Consider the following 23,025-nt stretch of genomic DNA (forward strand, 5'->3'; position numbering starts at 1 on the left):
GGGAGGAAGGGGACACCTGCCTAACTATCCAGATCAACCAAATCAACCCCAGTGATCAGTGGGGTGACAGACGTTGCGTCCAGATCTGAGACAAACATCATTCCCCTATGTACGTGTGTGATTACACGAGGGATGTGACTCATTCTACATCATGTACAACCAGAGAAATGAGAAGTTGTACTCCATTTGTGTACAATGAATCAAAATGCATTCTGCTGTCATGTGTAAGTAAATACAACAGACAGTTTTTAAAAATAAAATACAAGTAACAGTAACAACAACAATAAAAATAACTACCTGAGGAAATAACAGAATAAATCCCCACCCCAGGGAGCTTCATTTGAAGCAACAGATCTCAAAGACAATCTTCAGGGAGCAAAGCTGCCAGCACCTTCCACAGATCCTCACACCATCTGGCTGAGAAAGAACACTGAGAATCAGAGAGGCAGTTAGGTGCAGACAGTGGGGAAAAAAAACAAAAACAAAACCCTTTCATTGACTATTTTACTATTTTGTTTTTGCTTTTGGTACATTTTGATTTGGTTTTGAATGTATACTGATTGACAAATTATGGACATTTATGCATTTGTACACATACATATATGTTTCCGGTTTGTTTTTACCATTTCCTCAATATAGCTTTTTTTAACCCTTATTTCATGCTCTTTATTTTTTTTTAAGTTTTTTATTTTTCAATTTTTAAAATTTTTTGAAGATTAGGTCATGGATTGGTATAATTTGGATTGACCTCCTACTGACTCTGTCACAACTCTGTTTTCCTTTATTTATTCTTCTCTTTTTTTAAACAGCCAAACTCTACTGCTTTCTCTCTATCTTCTTTAGTTCCTTGACTCATATTTTTTCTTTAATTTTGGGGATATTTTTGTTTGTTTTCACCTCTTAATAATACATCCTAAGTCACCTCTTCATAGACCATGTTCACCATTTGAATCTAAAAAAAAATGTTTTCTACAGCCCCATCTCTTCTTCTTTTCCTCTTCAAGAACTCTATCTGGATACTTATGTATGCTCTTATATCCTATTTTTTTTCTTTTCCTTTCTATCTTTTTATTTGAATAAAGTTATTTGTATTGACAAATATTTTAAAGATTCAGATGTTTGATTAAAACATATTGATTTTGTTCTTGTAAACTTTTATTTCTTTATGTATATTTTATTTTTCTTTTATTGTTCTTTTAATTTTTAAAAAGTTTTCTATTTTTTATTTTTATTATTGTTTTTACTCTCACTTATCAATTTCCTACAACTCTCCTTCTCTTCTCTGATAGCAGTCTACCTCTAATGTTATCTCTTCCACCCATTATTTAATTTTTTACCTCTATTTTTACTCCTCCTCCTTCATAATCTTCCCATCCTACATCACTTCTATTATAACTCTGATCATCATGTGAAATTGTAAACCCTTATGTAAACTTACTGATTTCACCATGGATAATAACAGATCACTTCATTTCTCAGTATTGTAACAATCAACATTGTAGATTGCAAGAGTTATTTGGTTTAATGCTATAAATTTTTTGCATCAGTTGTTGTTACTATCTCCCCTTGAACTATGAGATACTGGAAACCTTCAGGGACATTATAATTCTACAAGGTAGAAAAACTACTGCCACAAAATCAATCATAAGTGGGTAGACATATAAACAACATGACAAAGCAAGGGAATAAATTGCTCAAACAAACCAAAATATGCCAAAAACAGAATCCATTGACTCCATGGTGGAATACATGTCAGAGAAGGAATTTAGAATGTACATAGTTAAACTGATATGTGAGGTAAATAATGATTTAAGGGAGCAATTACAAGTAATAAAAGATCACTTCAATAAAGAGATAGTCTGAAAACAAACAAACAGATACCCTCAAGATGAAGAAATCAATAAATTCAATAAAAATTTATTGGAAACTATCACTAGCAGACTAAACCACATGGAAGATAGAGTCTCAGGCAGTGAGACAAATTATATAATCTTCAATATATACTTGGGCATGTAGAAAAAAATGTTGAGAGACCATGAACAGAACTTCCAGGAAATGTGGGATAACATGCAAAGATCAAACTTCACATTTATCAGTATAGATGAAGGCTTAGAGATACAAACCACAATCTTTTCAATGAAATAATGTATGAAAATTTCCCGAATCTTAAAAATTTATTGGAAAATCAAATACTGGAAACTTACTAAACCCCAAATACACAAAATGACAACAGATACCTAACATACAGAATAAGGATAGAATTATAAAGGCTGCCAGAGAAAAAAACTCAAGTAACATTTAAAGGCAAACCAATTCTTATCTCAGGTAATTTGTCAACCCAGATCCTTAAAGCCAGGAGGTCTTGGAATAATATATACAAAGCTCTGAAAGAAAGTGTGTGCCAGTCAAGAATACTAGACTCTGCAAATCTATGCTTCTGATTTGACAATGAAATAAAAACTTTCTATGATAAACAAAAGTTAAAAGAATTCACAACCATAAAGCCTACACTACAAAACATTCTCAACAAAATATTTCATCAGAAGAAATAAAAAGTAAAAATGAAATCCAGCAAAGAGGGAAATTACACTAGAAGTATAATCAATTTAACAAAGAAGCTATTTCAAGTTAAAAACCAGAGAGAATTCAAAATTACAGGGAACAAGAATCATTTCTCAATAATAACATTGAAATATGTTATGTATGTGTATGTGGCCAAAATGTATGTGGCAAAAATGCATTAATCAAAAGACATAGACTTGCAGACTGGATTTAAAAACAAGACAATAAGATACAACAATATGCTATCTCTAAGAGAATCACCTCATAGGCAAAGACATCTACAGATTCAAGGTAAAAGGATGGCAAAAAAGGTACCATTTACATGGATCTCATAAGCAAGCAGGTGTTTCTATCATATAGATAAAGTGGACTTCAAAACAAAATAAATCAGAAGGGACCAAGAAGGCCATTTTGCACTGCTTAAGGGAGTTATACTTCAATAAGACATAATAATCTTAAATATTTATGCCTCAAACCAGTGGAGTATCTACATACATAAAACAAACCTTTCATAATCTCAAGAACCAGATATATCACAATGCAATAATACAGGGTGACTTCAACACACATCTCTTACCAACTAATAGATCTTCAAATCAAAAACTAAAGAAAGAAGCCATAAAACTAAAAAACACTAATAATTCAGACTTAACAAACATATATAGAATATTTTATCCATCAACAAATCAATACACTTTATTTTCAGCAGCACATGGAACATTCTCTAAAATAGATCATATCTTAGTCCACAAAGCAACTCTTAAAAATACAAAAAAAATAAATAAATAAAGATAATACCTTGCATTTTTTCGGATCATAATGGAATGAAATTAGAAACTAACAATAAAATAAAAAGTAAAATCTATTCAAACACCTGGAGACTAAATAATAACAATGGATAGCAGGAAAAATCAGGGATGAAATTTTTAAAAGTAATTAGAAGTAAGTGAGAATAGCAAAACAATATATCAAAATCCATGGGACACTATGAAGGCAGTTCTAAGAGGAAAGTTCATTGCATTGAACTCATTCATTAAAAGAAGAGAAAATCACCAAATAAACAATCTAATTTTGCACCTCAAAACCCTTGAAAAATAAGAACAAGCCAGCACAAAAAATAGTAGAAGGCAGGAAAAAATAAAAATCAGTCAAAATTAATGATATTGAAATTTAAAAAAAATTAAATTGACAAAACAAAAGGTCAATTCTTTTAAAAAATAAACAATATTGACAAATCCTTAACCAAGCTAACAAAGAAAAAAAGAAAAAACAAATTACCAAAATTCACTATGAAAAAGGAACTATCATCACAGACATCACTGAAAAGAGAGATGATAATTGGAAGGTAATTTGATAATTTGTGCTTCAGTATAATAGAATATCTTGAAGATATTGATAAATTTCTAGAGACACATGAACTACCCAAATTGAATAAAGGGGACATAGAAAACTTAAACAGATCAGATTTAAACAATGAAATTGAAGACACCATCAGAAGCCTACCGACAAAGAAAAACCCAGGACCAGACAGATTCCCAGCTGAGTTCTACAACACCTTCAAATAAGAACATACACCAATAATCCTCAAATTCTTCCATGAAATGGAAAAGGAGGGAACCCTTACAAACTCATTCTACAAAGTTACAATCACCCTGATATCAAAGCCAGACAAAGACTCATCAATGAAAGAAAACTTCAGATCAATATTCCTATAGAACATTGACATAAAAATTATCAATAAAATTCTGACAAATTGCACACAAAAACAAATTTAAAAGATAGTGCACTATGATCAAGTGGGATTCATTCCAGGATGCAAAGTTGGTTCAACACATGAAAATCAATAAACATAATTCACCACATCAACAGATTTAAAGACAAGAATCATATGATTATCTTAATTGATGCAGAAAAGCCATGTGACAAAATTTAGCATCCAATCATGCTCAAAACACTAGAAAAACTAGGGATAGTAGGAACATACCTCAACATTGTAAAAGATATATATGCTTCATTATTGTAAATGGAGAAAACTCAAAACATTTTCTTTCCAAAACTGGAACAAGACATGGATGCCCTCTTTCACTACTCCTATTCAAAATAGTCCTCAAAACTCTAGCCAGAGCAATCAAACAAAAGAAAGAAATTAAAGCAATACAAATAGGAAAAGAAGAACTGAAACCACCCCTATTTGCCAATAACATGGTTCTACATTTAGAAGACCCCCCCAAAAAAAACCAGTACTAGAAAGCTTCTAGAACTCATAAGTGAATTCATCAAAGTAGCAGTATATAAAACTAACAAAAATAAATTAATTGCATTTTTATACACCAAAGATATATCAGCTGAAGAAGAAATTAGGAACACTACCTCATTCACAATAGCATCAAAGAAAATAAAATATTTGGGAATAAACCTAGCAAAAAAAGTGAAATGCCTCTATAATGAAAACTACAGAACATTAAAGAAAGAAATTAAAGAAGAGCTTAGAAGATGAAAAGACCTCCCATGTTTCTGAATAGGCAGAATTAATATTATCAAAATGGCCATACTACCAAAATCTCTATACAGATTTAACGCTATTCCTAAAAAGATCCAAATGACATTTTCACAGAAATAGAAAAAGCAATCATGAAATTCATATGGAAAAAAAAGAGGCCCAGAATAGCCAAAGCAATCCTTACCATATAAAGTAATACAAAAAGCATCAGAATATCACCTTTAAATTATACTACAGAGCTACAGTAACAAATACAGCTTGGGGGGCGGGCCAAGATGGCGGACTAGAGGGCGGCTGCATTTCACGTTGCTCCAGGACGCAAGATTCAAAAGAAGAGATAGTGAGAGACTTGAGACCAACTCAAAGCCGCCGGGTGAGCCTCTCCCATTGGGAAGGCGTCCCGGATGGGGCAGTAGCCCCGGAACGCAGGGAACTTTGTGAAGTAGAGTTGCTCGGCGAGACGCCCCTCCCCCCACTGGAGCGGTAAACACGGACAACTGGGATCATTGTAGAGGAGGCGGCTCAGCACAGCGCTTGGACTCGGAGCAACCACTGGGGCTCCGGGCGGCTGCCTGAGGAGGAGCTGCGTGGCAAGTTGTTTAGACCCAGAACGACCGCTTCTGAACACCAGGGGCTTGCCAGAAGTAAGAGGAGAAGCCCGGTGGGTCGCTTGGTCTAGGAGTGACTGCATCAGAGCCACAGGCAGTTGCCAGAGGAGGAGCTGCGTGGCGAGCTGATTGAACTCAGAACGACTGCTCCAGAACACCGGTGGCCTGCCTGGAGGAGGAGAGCAGTGGGATGCTTGGTCTAGGAGTGACTGCATCAGAGCCACAGGTGGTTGCCAGAGGAGGAGGCGAGTGGTGAGTTGATTGGACTAAAAGCGACCACTCCTGAACACCAGTGGCCTGCCTGGAGGAGGAGCGTGGTGGGTCACTTGGTCTCAGAGTCACCGCTCCTGAACACCCGGGGGGCTACCCCAAGAAGGAAGAGGAGGAACAGGGTGGGTCACTTGGACTTGGAGTGACTGCCTAGGGCTACGGGTGGTTGGAGGGAGGAGGAGACCCGAAGTGAGTTGCTTGGACTTCTAGGGACTACGTCGGAAACCGGGCGGCTGTCCGGAGGAGGAGGTGTGTGGCGGGTCTCTGGGTCTCGGAGCTATTGTACGGGGCTCCAGGTGGTGGTTCAGAGGAGGGGCTGCATAGCCAGGCGATTGGTGCAGAGCAGGGTCCCAGGAGCTAGGTGGCTTCTTGCTGGAAGAGCCGCACAGAGACACATCTAGGGGCGGAGCGAAGTTTTCAGGGCTGCGGGCAGATTCTCTAGGAGAGGCAGCCTAAGGAGACTCGCCTGCAGAGGGTGAGGCTCCCAGTCCCAGGACGTAGGTCCGGGCAACTGGGAACTTTGCAGAGGAAGACAGCCCAGCCCAGGCGGTAGTTGTAGATTGAGGGGAACCTCTAGGAGGGGAACTGACCAGCGAGACGTCCCCGCCGAGTGAGTCTTCCCGGCTGGGGGAGGTTTTCCCACAGAACGGTAAAACCAGAGACACAGGCACAAACAGGCCTTGCCTCAGCCCTCAGTCTAGATCCCCATTGGATGACCATTGGTCAACAAGTGGAGGCACCTCTGCCCACTATCAGGGAATATACGCCACCTGAGAGTCACCACCCCAAGAGAGGCAGCTTCTTCTTGGAGCTCTGCATTATCAACTTCCTCCAAGACTGCAGGCTACTGAAGGATAAGAGGGGATATACTAGCAATCTTCAGGGACATTATAAGTCGATAGAGGAAATCTGCAATATCTTAATGACCCACTGATTCCTGAACAATATGAGAAAACAAGGGAAGAAAATGCCCCAAACAAATCTAGATGTTACATCAATAAAATCCAAGGACAGCATGGCAGAAGAAATGACAGAAAGGGAGTTCAGAATGTACATAATTAAAATGATTAGGGAAGCAAACGATGAGATGAAAGAGCAAATGCAGGCATTGAATGATCGCACCAATCAACAGTTAACAGAGCAAATTCAGGAAGCAAAAGATCATTTCAATAAAGAGTTAGAGATATTGAAAAAAAAACAAACAGAAATCCTTGAAATGAAGGAAACAATAAACCAAATTAAGAACTCCATAGAAAGCATAACCAATAGGATAGAACAGCTGGAAGACAGAACTTCAGATATTGAAGACAAAATATTTAACCTCGAAAACAAAGTTGAACAAACAGAGAAGATGGTAAGAAATCATGAACAGAATCTCCAAGAACTATGGGATATCATGAAAAAGACAAATGTGAGAATTATTGGGATTGAGGAAGGCTTAGAGAAACAAACCAAAGGAATGAACAATCTATTTGAAGAAATAATATCAGAAAATTTCCCAAATCTGAAGAATGAAATGGAAAATCAAGTCCAAGAGGCTTATAGGACTCCAAATACACAAAATTAAAACAGACCCACACCAAGGCACATTATAATGAAAATACCTAACATACAAAATAAATACAGAATTTTAAAGGCTGTGAGAGAAAAGAACCAAATTACATTCAGGGGGAAGCCAATACGGATATCAGCAGATTTTTGAATCCAGACCCTAAAGGCTAGAAGGGCCTGGAACAACATTTTTCAAGCTCTGAAAGAAAATGGATGCCAACCAAGAATCTTATACCCAGCAAAACTTACCTTCAAATTTGACGATGAAATAAAATCATTCCATGATAAACAAAAGCTAAAAGAATTTACAAAAAGAAAGCCAGCATTACAGAACATTCTCAGCAAAATATTTCATGAGGAAGAGATAAAAAACAAAGAAGCAAATCAGCAAAGGGAGGAATTATCCTAAAGGAACTGTCAAATAAAGGAGGAACCAAGATGTGTCAAAAATTTTAAATATGAACCAAATGACTGGGAATACAAATCATATCTCAATAATAACCCTGAATGTTAATGGCCTGAATTGATCAATCAAAAGACATAGACTGGCAGATTGGATTAAAAAGAAAGATCCAACAATATGTTGCCTGCAAGAGACTCATCTCATAGAAAGAGATACCCATAGACTAAAGGTGAAAGGATGGGGAAAAACATACCATGCACATGGACTCAGCAAAAAAGCTGGAGTATCCATCCTCATTTCAGATAATGTGGACTTCGAGCCAATGTTAGTCAGAAGGGATAAAGAAGGACATTTCATACTGCTTAAGGGAAGCATAAATCACCAAGATATAACAATCATAAACATCTATGCCCCAAACAGTGGCTCATCCATGTATGTTAAACAAATCCTTCTCAATTTTAGAAACCAAATAGACCATAACACAATAATACTAGGTGATTTTAACACGCCTCTCTCACCACTGGACAGATCTTCCAAACAAAAATTGAACAAAGAAACCATAGATCTCAATAACACAATCAATAATTTAGACTTAACAGACATTTATAGAATATACCATCCAACCAAGAGCGAATACACTTTCTTCTCAGTAGCACATGGATCCTTCTCTAAAATAGACCATGTATTATGCCACAAAGCTAATGTCAGCAAATATAAGAAGATAGAGACACTACCTTGTATTCCATCAGATCATAATGGATTGAAGTTAGAAATAAATGAAAGAGTAAAAAACAGAAACTACTCCAACACCTGGAGATTAAACAATATGCTACTATATGATGAATGGATAACAGAAGATATTAGGAAGGAAATTAAAAAATTCTTAGAGGTAAACGAGAACAAAGAAACATTATATCAAAATCTCTGGGACACTATGAAAGCAGTACTTAGAGGACGATTTATTTCATGGAGCGCATTTAATAAAAGAAGTAAAACTCAAAAAATAAATGACCTAACACTACAGCTCAAAGCCCTAGAAAAAGAAGAACAGACCAACACCAAAAGTAGTAGAAGACAGGAAATAGTTAAACTGAGAGATGAAATCAACGAAATTGAAACGAAAGAAACAATACAAAAAATTGACACAATAAATAGTTGGTTCTTCGAAAAAATAAACAAAATTGATAAACCTTTAGCCAAACTAACAAAGAGAAGACGAGAGAAAACCCAAATCACTAAAATTCGGAATGAACAAGGAAATATCACAACAGACACGACTGAAATACAAAACATAATTAGAAGCTATTTTGAAAACCTATACTCCAACAAAATAGAAAATCTCGAAGACATCAACAGGTTTCTAGAGACATATGAATTACCTAAACTGAACGAGGAGGACATACACAATTTAAATAGACAAATTTCAAGTAATGAAATAGAAGAAGTCATGAAAAGCCTACCAACAAAGAAAAGTCCAGGACCAGATGGGTTCTCAGCCGAGTTCTACAAAACCTTTAAAGAAGAGCTCATTCCAATACTTCTCAAAGTATTCCATAAAATAGAAGAGGAGGGAACCCTACCAAACTCATTCTATGAAGCCAATATTACCCTGATTCCTAAACCAGACAGAGACACATTAAGGAAAGAAAATTTCAGACCAATATCCTTAATGAACATCGACGCAAAAATTCTAAACAAAATTTTAGCAAATCGCATACAAAAACATATTAAAAAGATAGTGCACCATGATCAAGTGGGTTTCATCCCAGGGATGCAAGGTTGGTTCAACATCAGGAAATCAATAAATGTCATTCACCATATCAATAGACTTAAAGTCAAGAATCACATGATTATTTCAAAAGATGCAGAAAAAGCATTTGATAAAATACAGCACCCCTTCATGCTCAAAACACTAGAAAAAATAGGGATAGTGGGAACATTCCTTAACATTGTAAAGGCCATCTATGCTAAGTCCATGGCTAATATCATTCTAAATGGTGAAAAACTGAAAGCATTCCCTCTAAAAACTGGAACAAGGCAGGGATGCCCTCTTTCACTACTTCTATTCAATATCATCCTTGAAACTCTAGCCAGAGCAATTAGACAGACCAAAGAAATTAAAGGGATACCAATAGGAAAAGAAGAACTCAAACTATCCCTATTTGCTGATGATATGATTGTATACTTAGAGGAACCAGGAAATTCCACCAGAAAACTTTTAGATCTCATAAGTGAATTCAGTAAAGTAGCGGAATATAAGATCAATGCACTTAAATCTAAGGCATTTTTATACATAAGCGATGAATCTTCAGAAAGAGAAATTAGGAAAACTACCCCATTCACAATAGCTTCAAAAAAAATAAAATATTTGGGAATCAATCTCACAAAAGAGGTGAAAGACCTCTACAATGAGAACTACAGAACACTAAAGAAAGAAATTAAAGAAAACCTTAGAAGATGGAAAGATCTCCCATGTTCTTGGATAGGAAGAATTAATATTGTCAAAATGGCCATACTACCAAAAGTGCTATACAGATTCAATGCAATTCCAATTAAAATCCCAATGATGTACCTTACAGAAATAGAGCAATTATGAAATTCATCTGGAAGAATAAAAAACCCAGAATAGCTAAAGCAATCCTTGGCAGAAAGAGTGAAGCAGATCTTCAACTCTACTACAAAGCAATAATAACAAAAATGGCATGGTATTGGTACCAAAATAGAAAGGTGGATCAATGGTAAAGAATAGAGGACACAGACACAAACCCAAATAAATAGAATTTTCTCATACTAGACAAAGGGTCCAAAAATATGCAATGGAGAAAAGATAGCCTCTTCAACAAATGGTGCTGGGAGAATTGGAAATCCATATGCAACAGAATGAAACTAAACCCATATCTCTCACCATGCACGAAACTAAACTCAAAATGGATTAAGGATCTCGGAATCAGACCAGAGACCTTGCATCTTATAGAAGAAAAAGTAGGTCCAGAGCTTCAACATGTCGGCTTAGGACCAGACTTCCTCAACAGGACTCCCATAGCACAAGAAATAAAAGCAAGAATCAATAACTGGGATAGATTCAAACTAAAAAGCTTTCTCTCAGCAAAGGAAACTATCAGCAATGCGAAGAAAGAGCCTACAGAGTGGGGAGAAAATCTTTGCCAATCATACTTCAGATAGAGCACTAATCTCCAGAATCTATAAAGAACTCAAAAAACTCTACACCAAGAATGCAAATAATCCAATCGACAAATGGGCTAAGGAAATGAATAGACACTTCACAGAAGAAGATCTACAAGCAATCAACAAACATATGGAAAAATGTTCAACATCTCTAGTAATAAAAGAAATGCAAATCAAAACCATTCTAAGATTCCATCTCACCCAATTAGAATGGCGATTATCAAGAATACAGGCAACAACAGGTGTTGGCGAGGATGTGGGGAGAAAGGTACACTCATACATTGCTGGTGGGGCTGCAAATTAGTGCAGCCACTCTGGAAAGCAGTATGGAGACTCCTTAGAAATCTTGGAATGGAACCACCATTTGACCCAGCTATCCCACTCCTTGGCCTATACCCAAAGACTTAAAATCAGCATATTACAGAGATACAGCCACATCAATGTTCATAGCTGCTCAGTTCACAATAGCCAGATTGTGGAACCTACCTCGATGTCCTTCAATCGATGAATGGATAAAGAAACTGTGGCATATATATACAATGGAATATTACTCAGCCATAAAATTATGGCATTTGCAGGCAAATGGATGAAACTGGAGAATATCATGCTAAGTGAGATAAGCCAATCTCAAAAAACCAAAGGAAGAATAATATCGCTAATAAGTGGATGATGACACATGATGGGGGGTGGGAGGGGTTAGTGTTGGGGTTGGAGTTGGGTTTAGGGAGGGGGGCAGGAATGGAGGAAGGAAGGACTGTATAGAGGGAGGGGAGGGGTGTGAGGGGTGGGGGGGAGGGAAAAATGGCAGAATGAATCAAACAACATTACCCTATGTAAATTTAGGATTACACAAATGGTATGCCTTTACGCCATGTACAGACGAGAAACAACATGTATCCCATTTGTTTACAGTTAAAAAAAAAAAAAAAAAAAAAAAAGCTTGGTATTGACACCAAAACAGACATGAAGACCAATGGAACAGAATAGAAGACTCAGACATACACCCACATAAATACAGTTACCTCATCCTAGACAAGACACCAAACACATACATTAGAGTCAAGATAGATTCTTCAACAAATGGTGGTGGGAAACCTGGAAATCCATATGTAATAGAATGAAATTGAACCCTATATCTCACACTACACAAAACTCACCTCTATGTGGATCAAGGACCTAGACATCAGACCAGAAACCCTGCACTTTCTAGAAGGAAAAGTAGGCACAACTCTCCAACATGTCAGCATGGGAGTCAAATTCCTCAACAAGACCAAAGCATAAGAAGTGAAATCATTAATCAATTAGTGGGGATGGGCTTGTGGCTCAGAGATAGAGCACTTGCCTAGCATGTGTGAGGTACTGGGTTTAATTCTCAGCACTGCATATAAATAAATGAAAATAAAGGTTCATCAGCAACTAAAGAATAATTTAAAAAAAAAAACATCAAAAAGTGAGAGGATATCAAACTAAAAATCTTCTTCAGGGTAAAGGAAAGAATCAAGGACATAAACAAAGATCCTACAGAATGGGATAAAATCTTTACCACAAATGACTCAGATAAGGCATTTATTTCCAGGATATACAAATAACTCAAAAAACTTAACAAAAAAATAAATAATCCAATCAACAAATGGGCAAAGGAACTGAACAAACACTTTACAGAAAGAGAAATACAAATGGCCAACAAATATATGAAAAAATGTTCAACATCTCTAGCAATTAGAGAAATGAAAATTAAACTACAATGATATTCCATCTCACTCTAGTCAGAATGGCAATTATCAAGAATACAAGTAACAATAAGTGTTGGAGAGAATGTGGGGAGAACTGTACTCTCATAAATTATTGGTGGAACTGCAAATTGATGCAATAACTGTGGAAAATGGAGATTCCTTAGAAAATCTGGAATGAAACCACTGTTCAACCCAGTTATTCCACTCCTCAGTCTATACCCAAAGAATTTAAAAACAGCATGGTACCATGATGCAGTCACATCAATGTTTATAGCAGCTCAACTCAAAATAGCCAAGCTATGGAAACAACCTACATGTCCTTCAGTGGATGAATGGATAAAGAAAATGTTATATATATATATTGCAATATTTTTATGATATACTTTATTATAAAATGGAGTATTTTTAATGGTACACTTTATTATAAAAATTATTATGAAAATTTATTATAAAATTTTTTTATACATGTATGTAGGGTAGTAATGTCTATCCCATTCTACCATCCTTCCTGTCCCCACTACTCCACCCTTCTCCTTCCTCCCCTCTACATAATCCAAAATTCCTTCATTCTCCCCTACCCACCCCTCACTATGGATCAGCATCCACTTATCAGAGAAAACAATTGACCTTTGATTTTTTGGGATTGATTTATTTCACTTAGCATGATACACTCTAGTTCCATCCATTTACCTGTAAATGCCATAATTTCATTCTTTTTTGAGACTGAGTAATATTCCATTGTGTATATGTACCACATTTTTTTTACCCATTCATCTATTCAAGGGCATCTAAGTTGCTTCCATAGTTAAACTATTGTGAATTAAACTGCTATAAATACTGATGTGACTGCATCACTGTAGCATGCTGTTTTTAAGTTCTTTAGGTATAGACTGTGGAGTGGGATAGCTGGGTCAAATGGTGGGTCCATTCCAAATTTTCTGAGGCATCTCCATACTGCTTTCCAGAATGGCTGAACCAATTTGCAGTCCCACCAACAATGTATGCAAATATCTTTTCCCCACATCTTCACCAACACTTATTGTTGGTAATTACCATTATGACTGGAGTGAGATGAAATTTTAGAGTAGTTTTGATTTGCATTTCTCTAATTCTACAGATGTTGAACATTTTTTCATGTTTGTTGATCAATTGTATTTCTTCTGTGAAATGTCTGTTCAGTTCCTTAACCCATTTATTAATTGTTTTTTTTTTTTTTTTTTTTTAGTTTTTTGGTGTTAAATTTTTTGAGTTCTTTATATGTGCTAGAGGTTAGTGCTCTATTTGAGATGCACATGGTATATATTTTTGTAGGATCTCTCTTCACATCATTGATTGCTTCCTTTGCTGAGAAGAAGTTTTTTAGTTTGAATCCAACCCATTTATTGATTCTTAATTTTACTTCTTGAGTTTTAGGAGCCTTGTTAAGGAAGTCACATCCTAAGCCAACATGATGAAGATTTGGACCTTATTTTTCTTCTGTTAAGTGCAGGGTCTCTGTTCTAGTGCATAAATAAGTCTTTGGTTCACTTTGAGTTGATTTTTGTGCAGGGTGAGAGATAGGGGTTTGATTTCATTTTGTTACATATAGAATTCCAGTTTTCCTAGTACCATTTGTTGAAGAGGCTATCTTTTCTCCAATGTACATTTTTGGCACCTTTGTCTAGTATGAAATAACCATATTTGTTTGGTTTTATCTCTCTGTCTTCTATTTTGTACCACTGGTCTACATGTCTATTTTAGTGCCAATAGATCATGCCATTTTTGTTACTATTTCTCTGTAGCATAGTTTAAGTTCTGATATTGTGATGCTTTCTGATTCATTCTTCATGCTAAGCATTTCTTTGGCTATTCTGGGTCTCTTATTTTTACTGATGAATTTCATGATTGCTTTTTCTATTTCTATGAAGAAAGTCATTGGGATTTCCATAGGAATTGCATTGAATTTGTATAATACTCATGGTAGTATGGACACTTTGACAATATTAATTCTGCCTATCGAAGAACATGGGAGAGCTTTCCATCTTCTAAGGTCTTATTCAATTTCTTTCTTTAGTATTCTGTAGTTTTATTTGTAGAGGTCTTTCACCTCTTTTGTTAGATCAATTCCCAAGTATTTATTTAAAGCTACTGTGAATAGTGTAGTTCTTCTAATTTCTCTTGCATTTGATTTGTTGCTTATATATAGAAATCTATTTGGTTTATGGGCATAGATTTTATATTCTGCTACCTTGCTGAATTCATTTATGAGTTCTAGTAGTTTTCTTGTGGAATTTTTTTGGATCTTCTAAATACAGAATCATGTCATCAGCATATAGTGATACTTTGAGTTCTTCTTTTCCCATTCATATCCCTATAATTTCTTACATCTGTCTGATTGTTCTGGCTAGAGTTTCAAGGATGATGTTGAATAGAAGTGGTGAAAGAGGGCATCCCTGCCTTGTTCCAGTTATTAGAGGAATGCTTTCAGTTTTTCTCCATTCAGAATGATGTTGGCCATGAACTTAGCATAGATAGCTTTTACAATGCTGGGTGTGTTCCTACTATCACTAGTTTTTCTAGTGTGTAGAACATGAAGAGTTGCTCTACTTCATCAAATGCTTTTTCTGCATCTATTGAGATAACCATATGATTCTTGTCTTTAAGTCTATTGATGTGATGTATTACATTTATTGATTTCCAAATGTTGAAACAACCTTGCATTCCAGGGATGAACCCCACTTAATCATGGTCCACTATCTTTTGAATATGTTTTTGTATATGATTTGCCAGAATTTTATTGAGCATTTTTGCACCTATGTTCATGAGGGATATTGTCTGAAGTTTTCTTTCCTTGATGTGTCTTTGTCTGGTTTCTTTATAATCATGATACTAACTTCCATAGAATGAGTTTAGAAAGATTCTCTCCTTTTCTGTTGTATGGAATAATTTGAGGAGTATTGATTTTAATTCTTCTTTGAAGGTCTTGTAAAACCCGACTGAGAATCTTTCTGGCCCTGGACTTTTCTTTGTTGGTCAGCATTTGATGGCATCTTCTATTTCATTGTGTGAAACTGATCTGTTTAAATAGTGTATGTTCTCCTGATTCAGTTTGGGTACTTCATATGTCTCTAGAAATTTGTCAGTGTCTTCAAGTTTTTCTATTTTATTTGATTATAAATTTTCAAAATAGTTTCTAATTCTTTTCTGTATTTCATCATAATAATATTTACTTTTTCATCATGGATTTTAGTAATTTTAGTTTTTTCTCTCTTTTTAGTGTGGCTAAGGGTGTATAAATTTTATTTATCTTTTCAAAGAACCAACTCTTGTTTTGTCGATTTTTTTAATTGTTTCTTTTGTTTCAATTTCACTGATTTCAACTCTGGTTTTAATTATTTCCTATCTTCTGCTGCTTTTGGTTTTGATTTGGTCTTCTTTTTTTAGGACTTTAAGATGAAATGTTAGGTCATTTATTTGTTGATTTTTTATTCTTTTAATGTATGAGCTCAATGCAATGAACTTTCCTCTTAGTACTGCCTTCATAGCATTCTAGAGATTTTGATACGATATATCAGTGTTCTTATTTACCTCCAAGTATTTTTTTCTTTCCTCCTTGATTTCTTCTTTTATCCATTCCTCATTCAATAGCATTGAATTGGAGCTATTTAGTCTCCAGGTGTTGGAGTAGCTTCCATTTTTTATTTTATTGTTGATTTCTAGTTTCATTCCATTATGATCTGATAGAATGCAGGGTATTATTTCTTTGTTTGTTTGTTTGTTTGTATTTGCTGAGCATTGCTTTGTGAGATAACATATGGTCTATTTTAGAGAAGGATCCAGGTGCCGCTGAGAAGAAAATGTATTTTCACTTGATGATGAATGAAATACTCTATATATGTATGTTAATTCTAAAGCATTGATTGTATTATTTAATTCTATAGTTTCTTTGTTTAGTTTTTGCTTGGAAGATCTATCCAATGGTGAGGTGTGTTAAAGTCATCCAGTATTATTGTGTTGTGGTCTATTTGATTTTTAAAATTGAGAAGGGTTTGTTTGATGTATGTAGATGCTCCATTGTGGGTAGCATATATATTTAAGATTGTTATGTCTTGTTGGTGTATGACTCCCTTAAGTAGTATGAAATGTCCTTCTTACTAACTTTGGTCTGAAATCCACTTTTTCTGATAATAGGATGGAAACTCCTTCTTTGCTTATGTGATCCTCGTGAGTGATATGTTATTTCCCAACTTTTCACCTTCAGTCTGAGAATGTCTTTCCTAGGAGGTGAGTCTCTTGAAGACAACATATTGTTGAGTCTTTGTTTTTAATCCAATCTGCCAGTCTATGTCTTTTGATTGATGAGTTTAGGTCATTAACAATCAGGGTTACTATTGAGATATAATTTGTATTCCCGGTCATTTTGATTTATTTTTGGTTTTTAACTTGACTTAGCTTCTCCTTTGATTGAATTTTTCTTTAGTGTAGTTCCTCCCTTTGCTAGTTTCTAATATTGTTTTTCATTTCCTCCTCATGAAATATTTTGCCAAGAATGTTCTGTAGTGCAGGCTTTCTAGTTATAAGTTCTTTTAACTTTTGTTTATCATGGAAGGTTTTCATTTCATCTTCAAATCTGAAGGTTAATTTTGCTAGATACAAAATACTCAGTTGGCACCCATTTTCTTTCAGTTCTTCATATGTTATTCCAGGACCTCCTGGTGTTGAGGGTCTGGGTTGAGAAATTAACTGAGATCTGAATTGGTTTCTTGCTCTGTGTAATTTGATTTTTTTCTCTCACAGACTTTAAAATTCTGTCCTTATTCTATACATTAGTCATTCTCATTATAATGTTCTTGGTGTGGGTCTGCTGTAATTTTGTATGTTTGGGGTCCCGTAAGCCTCTTGTAGTTGATTTTCCATTTCATTCTTTAGATTGGGAAGTTTTCTGATATTATGTTATTGAAAAGATTGTGAATTCCTTTGATTTGTATCTCCATGCCTTCATCTATTCCAATAAATCTTAAATATGATCTTTTTATGACATCCCATATTTCTTAGAAGTTCTATTCATGGTTTCTTACCATCTTCTCTGTGCAGTCAACTTTATTTTCAAGAGTTTATATTTTTCTTCATTGTCTGAGGTTCTGTCTTCCAAGTGGTCTAGCCTGTTGAATTTTTAATTTAGTTTATTGTTTCCTTCATTTTGAGGACTTCCGCTTGATTCCTTTTTATAATCTCTGCCTCTTCATTGAAGTGATCTTTCACTTCCTATATTTTCTCTCCAATACCATACTTTATTTCAAAAATCAATCCAACTATGTATTTTCTAAACTTCTTCTCTGACATTTCTTCTACTATGTTGTCTATGGATTCTATTGTTGGAACATCTTGGTTTGTTTGAGGTACTTTGTTCCCTTATTTTTCCATGTTGTTTGTGTCTCATTTAGCATTATGGAACTGAGACAGTACAGATTCTGCCCTGTAGTCTTATAATGTCCCTGAGGGCTTCCAGTACTTCACCTTTAAGGGAGAGACCAATATTAACAGCACTCAATGCCAACAATATACAACTTTAAACCAATTAGCTCCTATTAAGGCATTTACAGTTTTTTCACAATAGACAGAAATGAAGTGTTCAATTATTGTCTACAACATAAACAGTAAGTTTGCTAAAAGGGTTTACCATGTCAAATGATGGACAATGAGGGAGGAGAAGTACTGTAAGATGTGATGTTTATGAGGGGAAAGGAGAGAAGATAGAGATAAAAATTTATAGTAAGAGCAAGGGAGGAATTAATAGAGGTTGACTCTTAGTATGAGAGAAATGAGAGAGAATCCAGGGAGACAGTTTAGGTGAGAGGAAAAAAAAATATGCACAGAGTTTTTTTAAATAGTAAAATATAAGAATACACAACAAAAATATCTCATGCTATTCAGACATCTCATTCCTCAATAAATTGATACATGAAAAGTATTTGGATTCAATGATGGTAGAGGGGTGAGAGAGAGGGTAAAAAAAGAAAAAAAGGAGGAAAGCCTCAATGGAAATTTGAACAATTTCTTCTAGTGGATTTCAAAAATTTTCTCAGCTTCCCTTCTCTGCCAATAGGTGGGTTGTCTGAAGTTTGATTTTATCTCCAGTCCAGTGGGTGCCTGACCAGTTGTGTGGGTAACCCAATAATAAAATGTCCTCACACCCTCTGACAGTCTTCCCTGCCATTATAGCTGGCCCCTTCTGTCCCTGAACACTTCGGAACTCACTGAGCTGGAAAGAGCCAGGTTTTCTCCAGTTTCTCCAATCTATGCTCCCCCCAGGGAACTGCCCCTAGCTTTCCACAGGCTTGCCAGACCCAGACTGGCCCAGCTTGCCAGACCCAGACTGGCCCATGTAAACCCAGCTGCAATCTGACGAACCTGGGCTTCAGCTTCCCCAGGCCCTGTCTTGCTGCAGTCCCAAGATCTCAGTGCCCTTTCAACTTGCAGAGCGACCACCAGAGATGTGTTCACACCAAGAGGTAGCTGGATGGCAGCCACTACCACACCAAACAGAAAGACCTCAGGTGCCACCAATCCTACTGGTACCCCAATATATTTCCAAGTCCTGGCCTGAGTTCTCAGGCCGAGGTGGCCACACCCCAAGATGGCAGTGATTAAGTCATCAAATCTGCAGGCCCTGGCTGTTGTCTCAAGATGGCGGCAGCTGTGTGTAATCAAAACTGCAGACACTGTGACTGGACTTCCAGGCAACAGGAGGAGGTAGGTGATCTGATGGAGGTCTGTGGGTGGTCTACAGGCTAACAACAGATAATCATTGGGTGGACTTCAGGCAGTGGGGGATGGGCAGGAAAGAGACAGGCAAACAAACAAATGGCAAATGATAGGCAGTGATCAGGGAGTGATCTGCATTCGAAAGGCAGGCAATATGCTGGCAGATGAGTGGGTTAAACAGCAGGGGATCAGTGGGCAGTGATGACTGCCTTGCAGAGAAATAGTATTTCTTCATCATGAATCCAGAGTTACCAGTGACAAGGAATGAAGCCTCCCTCTAGTCAGTCATCTTGGATGTCCCACGATGAAATATTACTCAGCCATAAAGAATGAAATTATGGCATTTGCTGGTAAATGGATAGAACTGGAGAATATCATGCTAAGCGAAATAAGCTAATCCCACAAAACCAAAGTTCAAATGTTCTCTGATTTGTGGACTAACACAAAACAAGGAAGATGGGGAAGGGAATAATAAAAATCCATTGGATTAGAAAAAGGGGGAAAAGGGAATGGGAGGGGGAGGGGAAGAGGAAAGACAGTAGAATTAATTGGTCATAACATTCCTAGACTTGCATTTGAATACACAACAGGGGTAAATCTGCATCAGGTACAACCCATAAGAGTGGGATCCTAAATAGAATAAGTTATATCATATGTATATATAATTTGCCAAAATGCATTCAACTGTCATGTAAAACAAAAAAAAGAACAAATAAAAAAGAAAAGAGCAAAACAGAACAATCCCTGCCCTTTCTGCCAGCAGGACTGGGTGGTCCAATCGGCAAGTGGCAAGTGACAGTGGTAGAAGGATTTCTTGGTGCAGTTGTTAGCAGCTCTGGTAGATCTTGCTGTCAAGTGCCTAGCAAAGGTTAGAACACTCCAGGGAACTAATTTTTCAGATAGGAGTCACAGGATCTGTGGTTCTTTAGAACTCATCAAAGGCAAGGTTTAGCATTTTGACAATTTTATTTCTCAAAATTTTCTACAATTAAGAAGATAATTTCTTAAGGATGGTCTTTCCTATCTCTGTGGTATGTGTCACACCCACAGCTTAAAAGTGCTAAAAGGAAGAAAATTCCAAATAAGAGAAATGCAAATCAAAACTACCCTAAGATTCCATCTCACCCCAATTAGAATGGTGATTATCAAGAACACAAGCAACAATAGGTGTTGGCGAGGATGTTGGGAAAAAGGAACACTCATACATTGCTGGTGGGGTTGCAAATTAGTGCAGCCACTCTGGAAAGCAGTATGGAGATTCCTCAGAAAGCTTGGAATGGAACCACCATTTGACCCAGCTATCCCACTCCTTGGCCTATACCCAAAGGACTTAAAATCAGCATACTACAGAGATACAGCCACATCAATGTTCATTGCTGCTCAATTCACCATAGCCAGATTGTGGAACCAACCTAGATGTCCTTCATTTGATGAATGGATAAAGAAACTGTGGCATATATGTACAATGGAATATTACTCAGCCATAAAGAATGATAAAATTATGGCATTTGCAGGTAAATGGATGAAATTGGAGAATATCATGCTAAGTGAGATAAGCCAATCTCAAAAAACTAAAGGACGAATGATCTCGCTGATAAGCGGATGAGGACATATAATGGGAGGGGTTATCGTTAGGGTTAGGGTTAGGTTTAGGGTTAGGGTTAAGGAGGGTGGTAAGAATGGAGGAAGGAAGGACTGTATAGAGGGAAAAGAGGGGTGGGAGGGGTGGAGGGGAAGGGAAAAATATAACAGAATGAATCAAACATTACCCTATGTAAATTTATGATTGCACAAATGGTATGCCTTGACTCCATGTACAAATGGAGAAACAACATGTATCCCATTTGTTTACAATAAAAAAAAAATTCTCAATCTTATCATCTGGAAATGATCTGAAAGTGCCTGTTCTACTGGAATTGAAGCCACTTAGGTTAAAATGCTTATTGAACTAAACTTGGTTCAATCAATAAATGAGTTAGTCTGTGAGCTGGATGCAACCTTTTCTGGTATGGGGCTCAGAATCCAGAGAGGGGATGAGGTTTGATACAGTAAATCAGTGAAACCAGAACAAAACTGGCAGCTAAACAGTTGAAGTGGAGCAAAACAGAATGTGAAGCTAAAGCAGCAGAAGTCAAAAGCCATAAAGCAAATATAGGTGGAGGCAGTAGAAACAAATGGGTCCCAATCCACTTGAGCAATATTTCCAAAATGCCAATGAAGAAAAGCAGTTTTCTAACCATCTCATCAAAACTGTCTTCTGTCAAAACTTTATTCTCTCTTTATAAAAAAAAAATGCTGAGGAGGGAGGGAAACCTTAGTTCTTTATAGAGGTAATTGGGATGCCAGGAGGGTTGGAGCTAAAGAAGAGAACCAAAAGAAATATGAAAGTAGAAGAAATGATGGTAGTAAAAGGTGGAGAGATTAACCCTTAGGTATAAAGCACGGCAAGGTAAGGCCAGTTGGAAATAAAGATGTGCTAAAACTTTTCAGTGTGTGTGTTTGACATTAAACAAATGCAAATGAAAGCACTAAACCAGATAAGAAAAAGGTATTTAGAGTACGTATGACAGACTAATAATATTTAAAGCACTTAAATGCTAAGATTCTCTAAGAAGTAAAAAAATAAAAAATAACTGAAAAATCAACCTTATGAGAACAGTGAATGTGAATGGATTGTTTACAGAAGAGAAAATCCAAATACCTAGCAAAAAGGAAGAATTAGTGTAAGAGAATTGCTAAGTAAATAAGATAGTATTTTTCACCTCTGATGTAGGCACAACTTCATATTTAACATCCAGTGCTGGGAAGAATGCAGAGAAATACTGGGGTTACTTAGTGGTTTGGCTGTATCATTACATAATAAAAATACACATAGCCTTTTATGTAGGAATCTCATCTTTGAGATTCTAAAGATGAATCTTTTGTATAAAAATAATACATGTACAAGATGATTCTTTGTAGTATTATCTTTAGTGGCAAAATGAAATTGAAACAAAATGAGTTTTGGTCCCTTGGGACAAATTGAATAAACAATGGTATATCTATAAAAAAAAAAAAAAAAGAAGAGAATTCCAGGTGGAATGAAATTTATAATTGACCTATCTATATACAAGGGACCATAGAAACAGTTCCATACACAGGAGAGCCTTTTCATGCTTCTGGTTGATCAGTTAAAAAGAGAGAATGTTATAGTAACAAATAAAGTGCAGTTTAAACACCCACCTCTCCAAAGAAATAAAAAAAGAAAAGGTCTCTAACTTAGAGAATGATGCAAGAGAACTTCCTGCAGGAATATTAAGAAAGAAAGAAAAGCAGTCTGGCAAGAACAAAAGAAAAGCAGGATTTGCAATTATTTGGGTTTCCAGGCAAAGCTAAGTATGAAGATATGGTCATTTTAATATGATAAACCCAACCACCACCACAGGATAATATTCTCATAAAAAACTACAAAAGTTCCATGGAGAAATA

At 36.1% G+C, this 23,025-nt stretch overlaps 1 long non-coding RNA gene across 1 annotated transcript in view; it reads right to left on the reverse strand.

Moving 5' to 3' along the window:
• Window positions 1–297: 297 nt before the first annotated feature.
• Window positions 298–23,025, reverse strand: part of LOC124994337 (uncharacterized) — a 28,809-nt gene continuing 6,081 nt past the window's right edge. Inside the window, exon 3 of the long non-coding RNA XR_007110463.1 lies at window positions 298–417. This is a non-coding gene — a long non-coding RNA (uncharacterized LOC124994337). The remainder of the gene's footprint in view (window positions 418–23,025) is intronic.

This window comes from Sciurus carolinensis, chromosome 10 (genome assembly GCF_902686445.1).
Source record: "Sciurus carolinensis chromosome 10, mSciCar1.2, whole genome shotgun sequence".
In the NCBI taxonomy this organism is placed as follows: Eukaryota; Metazoa; Chordata; class Mammalia; order Rodentia; family Sciuridae; genus Sciurus; species Sciurus carolinensis.